At 41.9% G+C, this 9,574-nt stretch overlaps 1 long non-coding RNA gene across 2 annotated transcripts; it reads right to left on the reverse strand.

Moving 5' to 3' along the window:
- Window positions 1-221: 221 nt before the first annotated feature.
- On the reverse strand, window positions 222-8,194 carry LOC123938005. Of its 2 annotated transcripts, none has more exons than XR_006817649.1 (4): window positions 8,122-8,194; window positions 4,595-4,721; window positions 4,199-4,302; window positions 222-2,863 (listed from the first exon to the last, which is right to left on the reverse strand). It is a non-coding gene; the product is annotated as an uncharacterized LOC123938005 (long non-coding RNA). The 2 variants fall into 2 exon arrangements; XR_006817648.1 differs by lacking the exon at window positions 8,122-8,194 and adding an exon at window positions 7,874-8,106.
- Window positions 8,195-9,574: the final 1,380 nt, after the last annotated feature.

Genomic DNA, 9,574 nt, shown 5'->3' on the forward strand with positions numbered 1-9,574 from the left:
TCCCTCTAGGATACTACATTACATTTAGTCATCATGTCTACTTAGGCTCCTCTGCTGAGGCAGTTTCTCTGACTTTCCTTGTTTTTATAACCTTGACAGAATTGAGAAGGACTGGTCAGGTACTTTGCAGAATGTCCCTCCTGAGAATTTTCTGATACTTTTCTCATGCTTAGACTGCAGTTCTGTGTTTTAGGGAGGAAGATGACAGAGGCTAAGAGCCATTTCATCATCTTCTAGCAAGGGTGCCTGGCATCAACGTGACTTAGCAGGGTTGTTATCAACATTGATCATGTCTGAGGTAGTGTTTGTTATGCTTCTGTAATTATTCTGTAATAACTTTAAATTATTCTTTCCCCCTCTCTTTCTACACTATCCACTTTGAAGGTCACTATGCCCAGCACACACCTAAGGACTGAAAAGTTATGCTCTCCATTCTTGGGGCAGAATTTCTATTGATTTTTAAACTACTTATTATTTCCTCAGTGTTTGCTCTAGGGCTTGAACATTATCTCTTAATTTGTCATAATATCCTTCAGATTGATATCAATTCCAAGATATATGGAAAATTTGCCACACTTGACCCACTTTATGCTATTATTTTCACACGTCTCTATGTATTAAAACCCAACAATATAGTGTTGTAATTGTTGCTTTATATAATTTTGCATCTTTTGAAGAAACCAAGAGAAGAAAGGACACACAAATACTTCCTTACTTCCTCATAACTTTTCTTTGCTTCTACTTTGTGTTGTAAATATATCTCTTTATGTTACAGACCCAGCAGCTCAATTTTTAAAAGCAGATTCATGGAGATACAGTTCATATGTCATACAATTCACCCATTAAAACTATATAATTCAAGGGTTTCAATGCATGCACAGACACGGGTCACCATCCCCTCAGAAAGATATACTATACTCCTTAGCCATCCTCTCCCATAACCTCCCAGTATCTGCCTTCCTGGCTAGTATTCACAGCAGTCCTTTGTCCTGTGACCTCAATTCTTTGCAAGATCAAGAGGAATTGTTGATTCCCAGTTTGTTGAGACTGTTTTCCTTGTTGTAAAAAATGGGACTGACAACTTCCAAGACTTCTCTATGTGAGACAAGAAACCAGAAGGCTGCTTGGTTAATTATTCTTTGTTCTTTTTTCCCCTTCTGTTCTCAGAATGTATACTAATGATCTAGCTTCAAAGTTACTAATTCTTCTGCCAGCTTAAATCGACTGTTGAGCCCTTATAGTGAATCTCCATTTCAAGTATTGTTACCTTTCAATGCCAGAATTTCTACTTGGCTCTTTCAAATGATGTTTACCTACTGATATTCTCTATTTGATGCATTCCTGTCATAAACATAATTTCCTTTAGCTTTTTGGAACTCTAAGAGCTTCTTTGGATTCCTTGCCATATAAGTTCCAAGTCTGGGCCTCCTCAAAGTAGTTTCAATTGCCATTGTTTCTCCTGTATCGAGAGTGATAGTACTCTGTTTCTCTGCATCTCTCATAGTTTTTGAGATAACAAAGGTTGGTGTGGCAACTTTGGATTCTGATACATCCCTCTCAGGGCTCATTGATGTCGCTCTGTTTTGTCAATTTTGTTAGTTGGCTTCATGGCTTCCCTGGACTAGTTTCTGTGGAATCCATTTTCCCCGACAGTGTGTAGTGTCTGAGGTCAGTGCTGTTTCCCCATGGGCTTCCTAGAAGTCACCCCGGTTCAAAAACTGTAATGTCCAGCTGGCGATCAATCAGAGGTTGTGCTTAAGCCCCATGAGCCAGTAAGACTTCCACTCCTTGTTCATGGATCTGTGTATGACTTGGGGAATTCCTTCAAGCCTGCCCCATGTCTAACAGTGACTAGCACCTTTCAAGTGCCTGTCTGGTCTGTCCTTGATGTATATGTGATACCTAGACAGGGGCACAACCTTCCAGATGGATTACTATAACTATGATTGTGCAGGGCACTTTTTAGCTATTTCCCTGGTTCTTTCTGTTAAACTTCTGGATGGCCTGCCATTTCATTTGTTGTTACTCGTTTTATAGAACTAGTAAAGTTATAATTGTTTACAACTAAGGTCTCTATTTTCACAAATGTCTAAGTCATGCATTCCTCCCACTTTGTACCAAATAAAGGCAGCTCCTTCCGTGGAGCTGCCGCCTCCCCTTCTTGTCTCTCCCTTTGGACAGTTGTCTCATGGCTCCAAAGGGGCAGCCGATTTTTCCTGGAGTGACAGACACATCTACCCTACAAGTGGAGCTGTGGAGACTTCTTGGCTTCTCCTCTTGGCATGGAAACTCCACCAAACCAGTGGAATTTTGGAGGAGAAATGGGAGCCCAAGGACTTTTCGAGTCACTCCTTCCAGGACAGAACTTCTGCTCAGTACGTGAGACATGGGAGAATGATAGCTTGCTATCTTTTCATCTTGCTCCCTAGCATGAAACATCAGCCCTACAAAGTAGAGCATGGGGGTTGGGGTGGGAACAGGATCCCAGCGTCCTTGGCTTTCCTTGCCTTGGGCAGAGCCTCTGCTGTACAAGCAGGATCTAGGTTGGGCATGGAAGCCCCAGTCTTCTCAGCTGCAGCTAACTAAAACTGAGCTACTGTAACATGGAGCCAGATTGGTAGATGAGGCTCTCCTTTGAGGATATCAGACTTGGATGAGATTTCAGACCCTTAATAGGATCTTTTTTTTTTCCGAGTCCCTTTATTTCACTGAAAAGATTTATCAGGTTGTTGATATTTAAAGTCTTTTAGGGATGCGTGGTTGGCTCAATCCGTTGAGTGTCCAACTCTTGATCTCAGCTCAGGTCTTGATCTCAGTATTGTGAGTTCAAACCCCATGTTGGGCTCCACGCTGGGTGTGAAGACTATTTAAAGAATATTAAAGAAAAAATAAAGAAAATAAAGTCTTTTAAATCATTCTCTTATTATTTGAAGTCGAAGATAGTTGGTTTTTTTTTCTAACTCTGTAAGACTTCAAATGTCTGGACTCTATTTGCTTTCATTTCATAAATTTTTGCCCAAGATGATCTCTTTCTTGTAATATTTTGCCAAAGGCAGCTAATATCAATCAGCAAATCTTACCAATATTCTGTTTTCTAACACTGAGGTGTCAGCACAGTAGGCTTATGTAGAGGAAGGCAATTTTATCATATGTTTTGCCAGTTGGTCACCATCTTTCCAGGCTCTGACATCAGTTTTCTCTCTGCCCCAGTATTAGGCCAATGTTACCTATCTTAGTTTTTGTTACATTAGCAGTACACTTCTAGAAGCGACCCCTAAACAAAGTGGCTTAATACAGGAATGAGACAGGGCCAGGGCAGTCATTACAGCCACTTACCCTTGTGAGAATGAAACAGAATGATACATGCACCCCCCACAGACCTCTCCCTTCCATCAAAGCCCTGATCACAGTGAATTGTTTCCTTATCTGTTTAATTACAATGGGAACTCCAATTATACCCTTGGAAAATACAAAGATAGCTAACATCTTGTGAGCACCATACATACATGTATAATCCTTGCAATAGCCCAAGAAATCATGACACTATGCTAATTCACAGAAGAGAATATGAGGCTCGAAAGAAAGAGCTTTGGAGGTGGATGGTGGCCATGGTGCCACATCAGTGTGAATGTACTTAATGCCACTGAAATGCACACTTAAAAACAGTAAATTCTATGTGACGTATATTTTGCAAAAATTAAAAAAAAAAAACAAACTCCTCAAAGTCTTAAAGGAAGTTGGTAAGAATCACGGGCAGAATATACCTGGAAGGGAAGATGTTGTTCTCTAATAGCCATGCAAGGAGGGCATTAATATGGGAAAGTGATCTATGGAAATGGCATTCATGTAAATAAGGAACTTATACCAACCGTCCCAGTTATTTTCAAAGGTCCAAGGGCTTCAAGAAGAGAGTCCTGAAGCATATTTTTCAAAGATGCCAACCCTTACTGATCAACTGTGATCTTTTAAAAAAATTCCTCTTAAATTCCAGTAAATATATAGTGTTGTATTAGTTTCAGGTGTACAACAGAGTGATTCAAGAGTTCCGTGTATTACAGTGCTCATCGTGACAAGTGTACTCTTAATCTCCTTCCCCTATTTCACCTAACCTCTCACCACTTCCCCTCTGGTAACCATTGGATCAACTGTGATCTTAATTTCATCCCCTTCCAGCTACAGAGCCCTTTAGCTAACTCACCTGCATGGCTCTAACTGGTCCACTTGGGATTTCTCTCTCCATCATCCATGGTTCTTCACCTTGTTCCAACTTGTGGATCACAGATGGCTTTGTGGTTTGATATCCTGTCAAGGGAAATGATATGGGATTTGGACCTAGCTACCTGGGCTTCAGGTCCTTTGAACCCCGAATTTCATCAGGAACTGCCTGATGAAGGTACCCATCTTCGTACCTGAAAAAGATAAGTCTTTAAACAAACTTGTCGCCATACCTCCCAAAGACAGTCAATCTTAAATCTAATAAGACCTAGAGCCATACTTGTAAAAGTACTTAAAAGGGTTGATTATTTGGAGCAACTGAGAAAGGAAAAGTAGTTAACTAGGCGCATGCCAGTCAACACTGGGAAGTGGTCCTCACCCACTGAGATGAGGTTGATATAGTTCTCTAGCATCACATCCCTGTAGAGATGCCTCTGGGGAAGGTCCAGATACTGCCACTCCTCCTCAGTGAAATCCACAGCCATGTCCTTGAATGATACTGGTCCCTGCAACAACACATTCCTATTCTAAATGAAGTCATCAGTCATCAGTATTGCGCAAAATGGAAAAAAAAAAGCATGGCAACTTGTTTAAAGCATGTTCATTATTTGATAATGTTTCCTGAAATTTAGCCCCATTTCATTTTGGGTGATATTATACTAATTTGGTCTCATTCTGTTTCTCTAGCACTATGCTTTGATGCCCATTTTTCTAGTTTTAGGTTCCATTTTGTGGGTAACACAAAAATCATATTTGAAATACTTTACACTGTGTATTCATTATTCATTAGACCATTCATTCACTAAATCATCAAGCTAACATTTACTGAACACTCCATAAATATTTAGAACTGGTTGTCCTAGATATAAGGACCAAATATTGAATCTGACCCAATTGCCATGGCACAGAAAAGATACTCACTTGGTATCAAGTTATACAAAGAGAAGAAGGCACCATACAAAATGCTCTTAATAAGTTGTTTTAACAAAGAAATAAAATATTTTAACTGTCAATGCTTCAAAATAACAATGTACTAAATATTTGTTTTGCTACTTTTCATTTTCCTATACTTGTATGATCAACAGTAAGAGGATTTAATGTTGTAACCAAAATTTTTTAATAAGATTTTATTTATTTGACAGACAGAGATCACAAGTAGGCAGAGAGGCAGGCAGAGAGAGGGGGATGGGAAGCAGGCTCCCCACCCAGCAGAGAGCCTGATGCGGGGCTCGATCCCAGGACCCTGGGATCATGACCTGAGCCAAAAGCAGAGGCTTTAACCCACTGAGCCACCCAAGTGCCCCAGTAACCAAAATTTTTAAAGGTCATAAAACAACTCTAACCATTATAAAAAATCCCACTGATTATTAAGATTGTTTTGCATGATTTTAGCTCACATGGTCATTTTTAGTCTTCCACTACTGTTCCTATATAATGGAAAAAACTAACTCACTGGGACTTGGTCATTCTCTACAGCCTTTGGGTGAAGACAGAGATCTATGAATACAGAGGTAATGGGAAGAGATGGAGCCATGAGAGACCAGGTATGACTTGAAGATCCCAGAATCACTGGTGTAACAAAGCCACACATGGGTGCCTCAGCTGTAGGGTTGAGGAAGCCACTTTGTGGGAGAACGTCTCCTGGGCCCTCCAGAATTCATTGTGAGAAAAACCACAGATTTGCCCTAAGATTTGTCTGCAAGAATATCTGTTGCAGCACTTTTTAACACACTGAAAAGTTGGAACAACCCACGGAACTGGTAAAACAAATACATACTCCAAAGGTAAAGTAATTTATAGTCAACCAAAATGATGCTGCCAAATATTTATCAGTATGTAATGGCAGTTGGTGCCCATCCTTCTCTGACCATTTATTCATGCCTTCTGGGCTGTAGGAACACAGACAGGTTGGAGTCTGAAGGTAGAATGTACCAAGAACAGGTTCTCAGTGGGACCCAGGAACTGCGGAAGAGACATCAACAGACCCTGGAAATATGTCTACATGGTGAGATTCATGCAACAGTCTTTCTGGAATCTTTCGCAGGGGAGGTGAGATCCTGTGTTTTAAGCTAAGGGAGAGTAGAAGTCAGTTAAATGCTATGTTTTAGATTGGGAGACATATAAAGAGTAGAAGATTTGGAGGAAAATATTTGGGTTTGAATTTACCTGCTGGCTATTTGACCTTGGGCAAATGAGTCAACGTCACCTCTCCAGGCTCAGTAAAATTAGAAATAATATCTGTGTCATATCAGTGATTAAGGTAAGAATCATTGATTAAGGTAACACAAACATATTTTACAAAACAACCTAATGTTAGTATGTTAATGTGTGTGTGTGTGTCCATGCTGACTGTTCCCTCTACCCAGCACACCCTTCTGTTTCTTTCTTTTTTTAAAGATTTATTTATCAGAGAGACAGAGAGGCGGGGAGGAAGGAGCAAAGGGAGATGAAGAGAATCTCAAGCACACCCCCCAGCTGAGCATGGAGCCAGACACAGGGCTCCATCTCATGACCCTCAGATCATGATCTGAGCAGAAAAGAGTCAGATGCTTAACCAGATTGATTCAACCAGGCACCCCCACTCTTCTATTTCTTCAAGTCTTTGCTCAAAAATCACCAAGGAGGCCTCTGCTGTCTACCTAATTTGAACTTAATTCCCCCCATCTCCCTTACCCTGATCTACTTTTTTTGTGTGTATAAATTCTAATATATCATTTACTATCTAATATACTATATGATTATGCTTATTAATTGGCTGTCTCTACTTACTAAAAATAAAATTTCATAACAGCAGGGATTTTTGTCTGCTTCATTCAGTACTGTATATTCAGTACTATATCCCCAGCACCAGAAACAGTGCCTGGTTCATGGATGCCCAATAAATAGTCATTTTAAAAAATACAGTTATATGTAGTAAATTTCATAAAATAAGCCTTAGGGAATACATATGCGGTATTTTACAGTATTTTATCTATTTTTTAAATGTGCCTGCTTACTGTAGGAGTCCATTTATATAATATTCTACAAAGGCAAAATTAACCTATAGAGATAGAAATTGTAAAACTGGTTGGTTTTTAAGGAGATGGGGGGAAGGGCTGACAAAAAAGCAGCAGAACTTTCTGGGGAATTAAAATGTCCCGTATTTTATAAAAAATATTTTTATTTATTTATTTGACAGAGATCACAAGTAGGCAGATAGGCAGGCGGGGGAGGGGGGGGGGAGCAGGCTCCCCGCTGAGCAGAGAGCAAGATGCGGGGCTTGATCCCAGGACCCTGAGATCCTGACCCAAGCGGAAGGCAGAGGCTTTTAACCCACTGAACCACCCAGGCGTCCCAAAATGTCCCGTATTTTGATGGAGGTGGTAGTTACACGGGTGCATCAACACACTTTACACTTTTGTTCTCTGTAAATTATATGCAAATCATTCTGTGTAAATTATACCCGACCTAAAAGTACTGGCAAATAAAAATACTAGTCTTGGCTCATTAAACAGATTTCAGTGGGATGCAGCCGATGGTTTGAAAAACTGACTTAGAGGGCTGCTGTAAGGGTTAAAGGTTAGATGGCTTTGGAAAAGCAGGCAGCACTCCACCTAGAACATTTCAGACCTTCAGTAAAGCTTGGTTCTGTTTCTACACCCGGGAGGGCGCTTCTCACCTTAGTGTCCACTACTTGGCGCGCACTGGCACGGCCGGATGCACTCAAGGCACGACACCTGCAGCGCGACACCAGCAAGAATTCGGTCCCGAGACCTCGCCCTCCCCGGGCTCACGGACCCAGGTTGAGAAGGGTCGCTGTAGCTTTTGACACCACCCCGATCCACGCGTACCCCAAAGTCCTGCTGAACCCCATTGTTCTTCCGTATCCTCCACGAGCCCGCACCTCCAGCCCCGACCAAGACCTACCAGGCGCGGTGCTTAGCGCCTCCGGACTCGCCCCCTCCCCCGGGACACTGCAGTGAGAATCAGGAGGGCACACATGCGCGGAAGAGGGAGCCTCGCGCTGGGCTCAAGGGAGCCGGGTCCCTTCGACTGCGAAATACAACTCCCAGAATGTCTTGCGCTGCACATGCGCAGCGAGAGTGCGGGAGAGAGTGGGGTGTCGCTGCGCTTTGCACCTTATGCTAGCACTACGCCCCCTCTCGGGGGTCTCCAAGCCCTTGCTCCAAATAGACCCAGATGGAGGGTCTAATGGGCACGCTGAGTTAGGAGTCCAGCGACAGCCGCAAGACCTCCAACGTTTCGAGAATTCTACCAGGCGTGAGCAACTTTCTTTAAAGGTTTGAGGACTTAACTCTGGAATTTGAGTTTGAGCCCAAATCCTTTCAAATTTTTGTGGTCAGCCTTTCTGCTTTCGTGAATGAACCTGTGAGTACAGAGTTTTGACGAAAGGGGAAATACATCTCAGAGATTTCATGAAAATGCCTGTAAATCAAAGTTAACAATGGCACTCTAAGAACACACACAAATTAATTTTGATTACACAAATATGAAGACCAATAGCTAACTCGTCTGAGTAACAGTAAAAAGAAAACCTCACAGGGGCACCTGGGGGCTCAGTGGGTTAAAGCCTCTGCCTTTGGCTCAGGTCCTGATCCCAGGGTCCTGGGATGGAGCCCCACATCGGGCTCTCTGCTCAGCAGGGAGCTTGCTTCCCTTCCACCTCTTTGCCTGCCTCTCTGCCTACTTGTGATCTGTCTGTCAAATAAATAAATAAATAAAATCTTAGGGAAAAAAAAAGAAAAAAAGAAAAACTCGAGAAAACCTAGAAACAGTTTTCCTCTACAGGGCAGTTCGATGTTATGAAGATGCTGTGGCTCCAAATTGATCTAGTGCCAGGTTAATCAGTGCCCTGATAGGTATCTGTAGTTCTAGGGAAATGTTATACGGCAAAAAAATAATTTTGGATGATCACTCCGTGTTGTGCCAGTTTTCTGGCTTAAAAGTTACAACAAAAAGAAATACGTAAATAGTATTTACTTGGAGTAAAGACTATGACTAGCAAAATAAAGATTTGTCCTTGGTTACTGAAAGGTAGCCTCTAGATGCTTGGAATTTCCCCAGTAATGTCCCTCCTGGGCCCTGATCATTCATCCTAGATCAGTCATACCTAGATGATTCATGGTGGGCCCCTGGATAGTTGACAGTAAGAAGATGACTCAGAGTAGGGGCTGGCCACTCCACAAAGACGTATGCCTAGAGGGTTGGGGATTTGAATCACAAGATAGCATTTGGTGGACCTCTTGACCACTGAGGAGTGAAGCAGGGTTGGAGACTGTGTTCAGTTTGAAGGTCAATGATTCAATCATTCATGCCTAGGTAATGAAACCTCAATAAAAACTCTGGACATTGAGCTCAA

This window comes from Meles meles, chromosome 3, assembly GCF_922984935.1.
Source record: "Meles meles chromosome 3, mMelMel3.1 paternal haplotype, whole genome shotgun sequence".
NCBI classification, from domain to species: Eukaryota; Metazoa; Chordata; class Mammalia; order Carnivora; family Mustelidae; genus Meles; species Meles meles.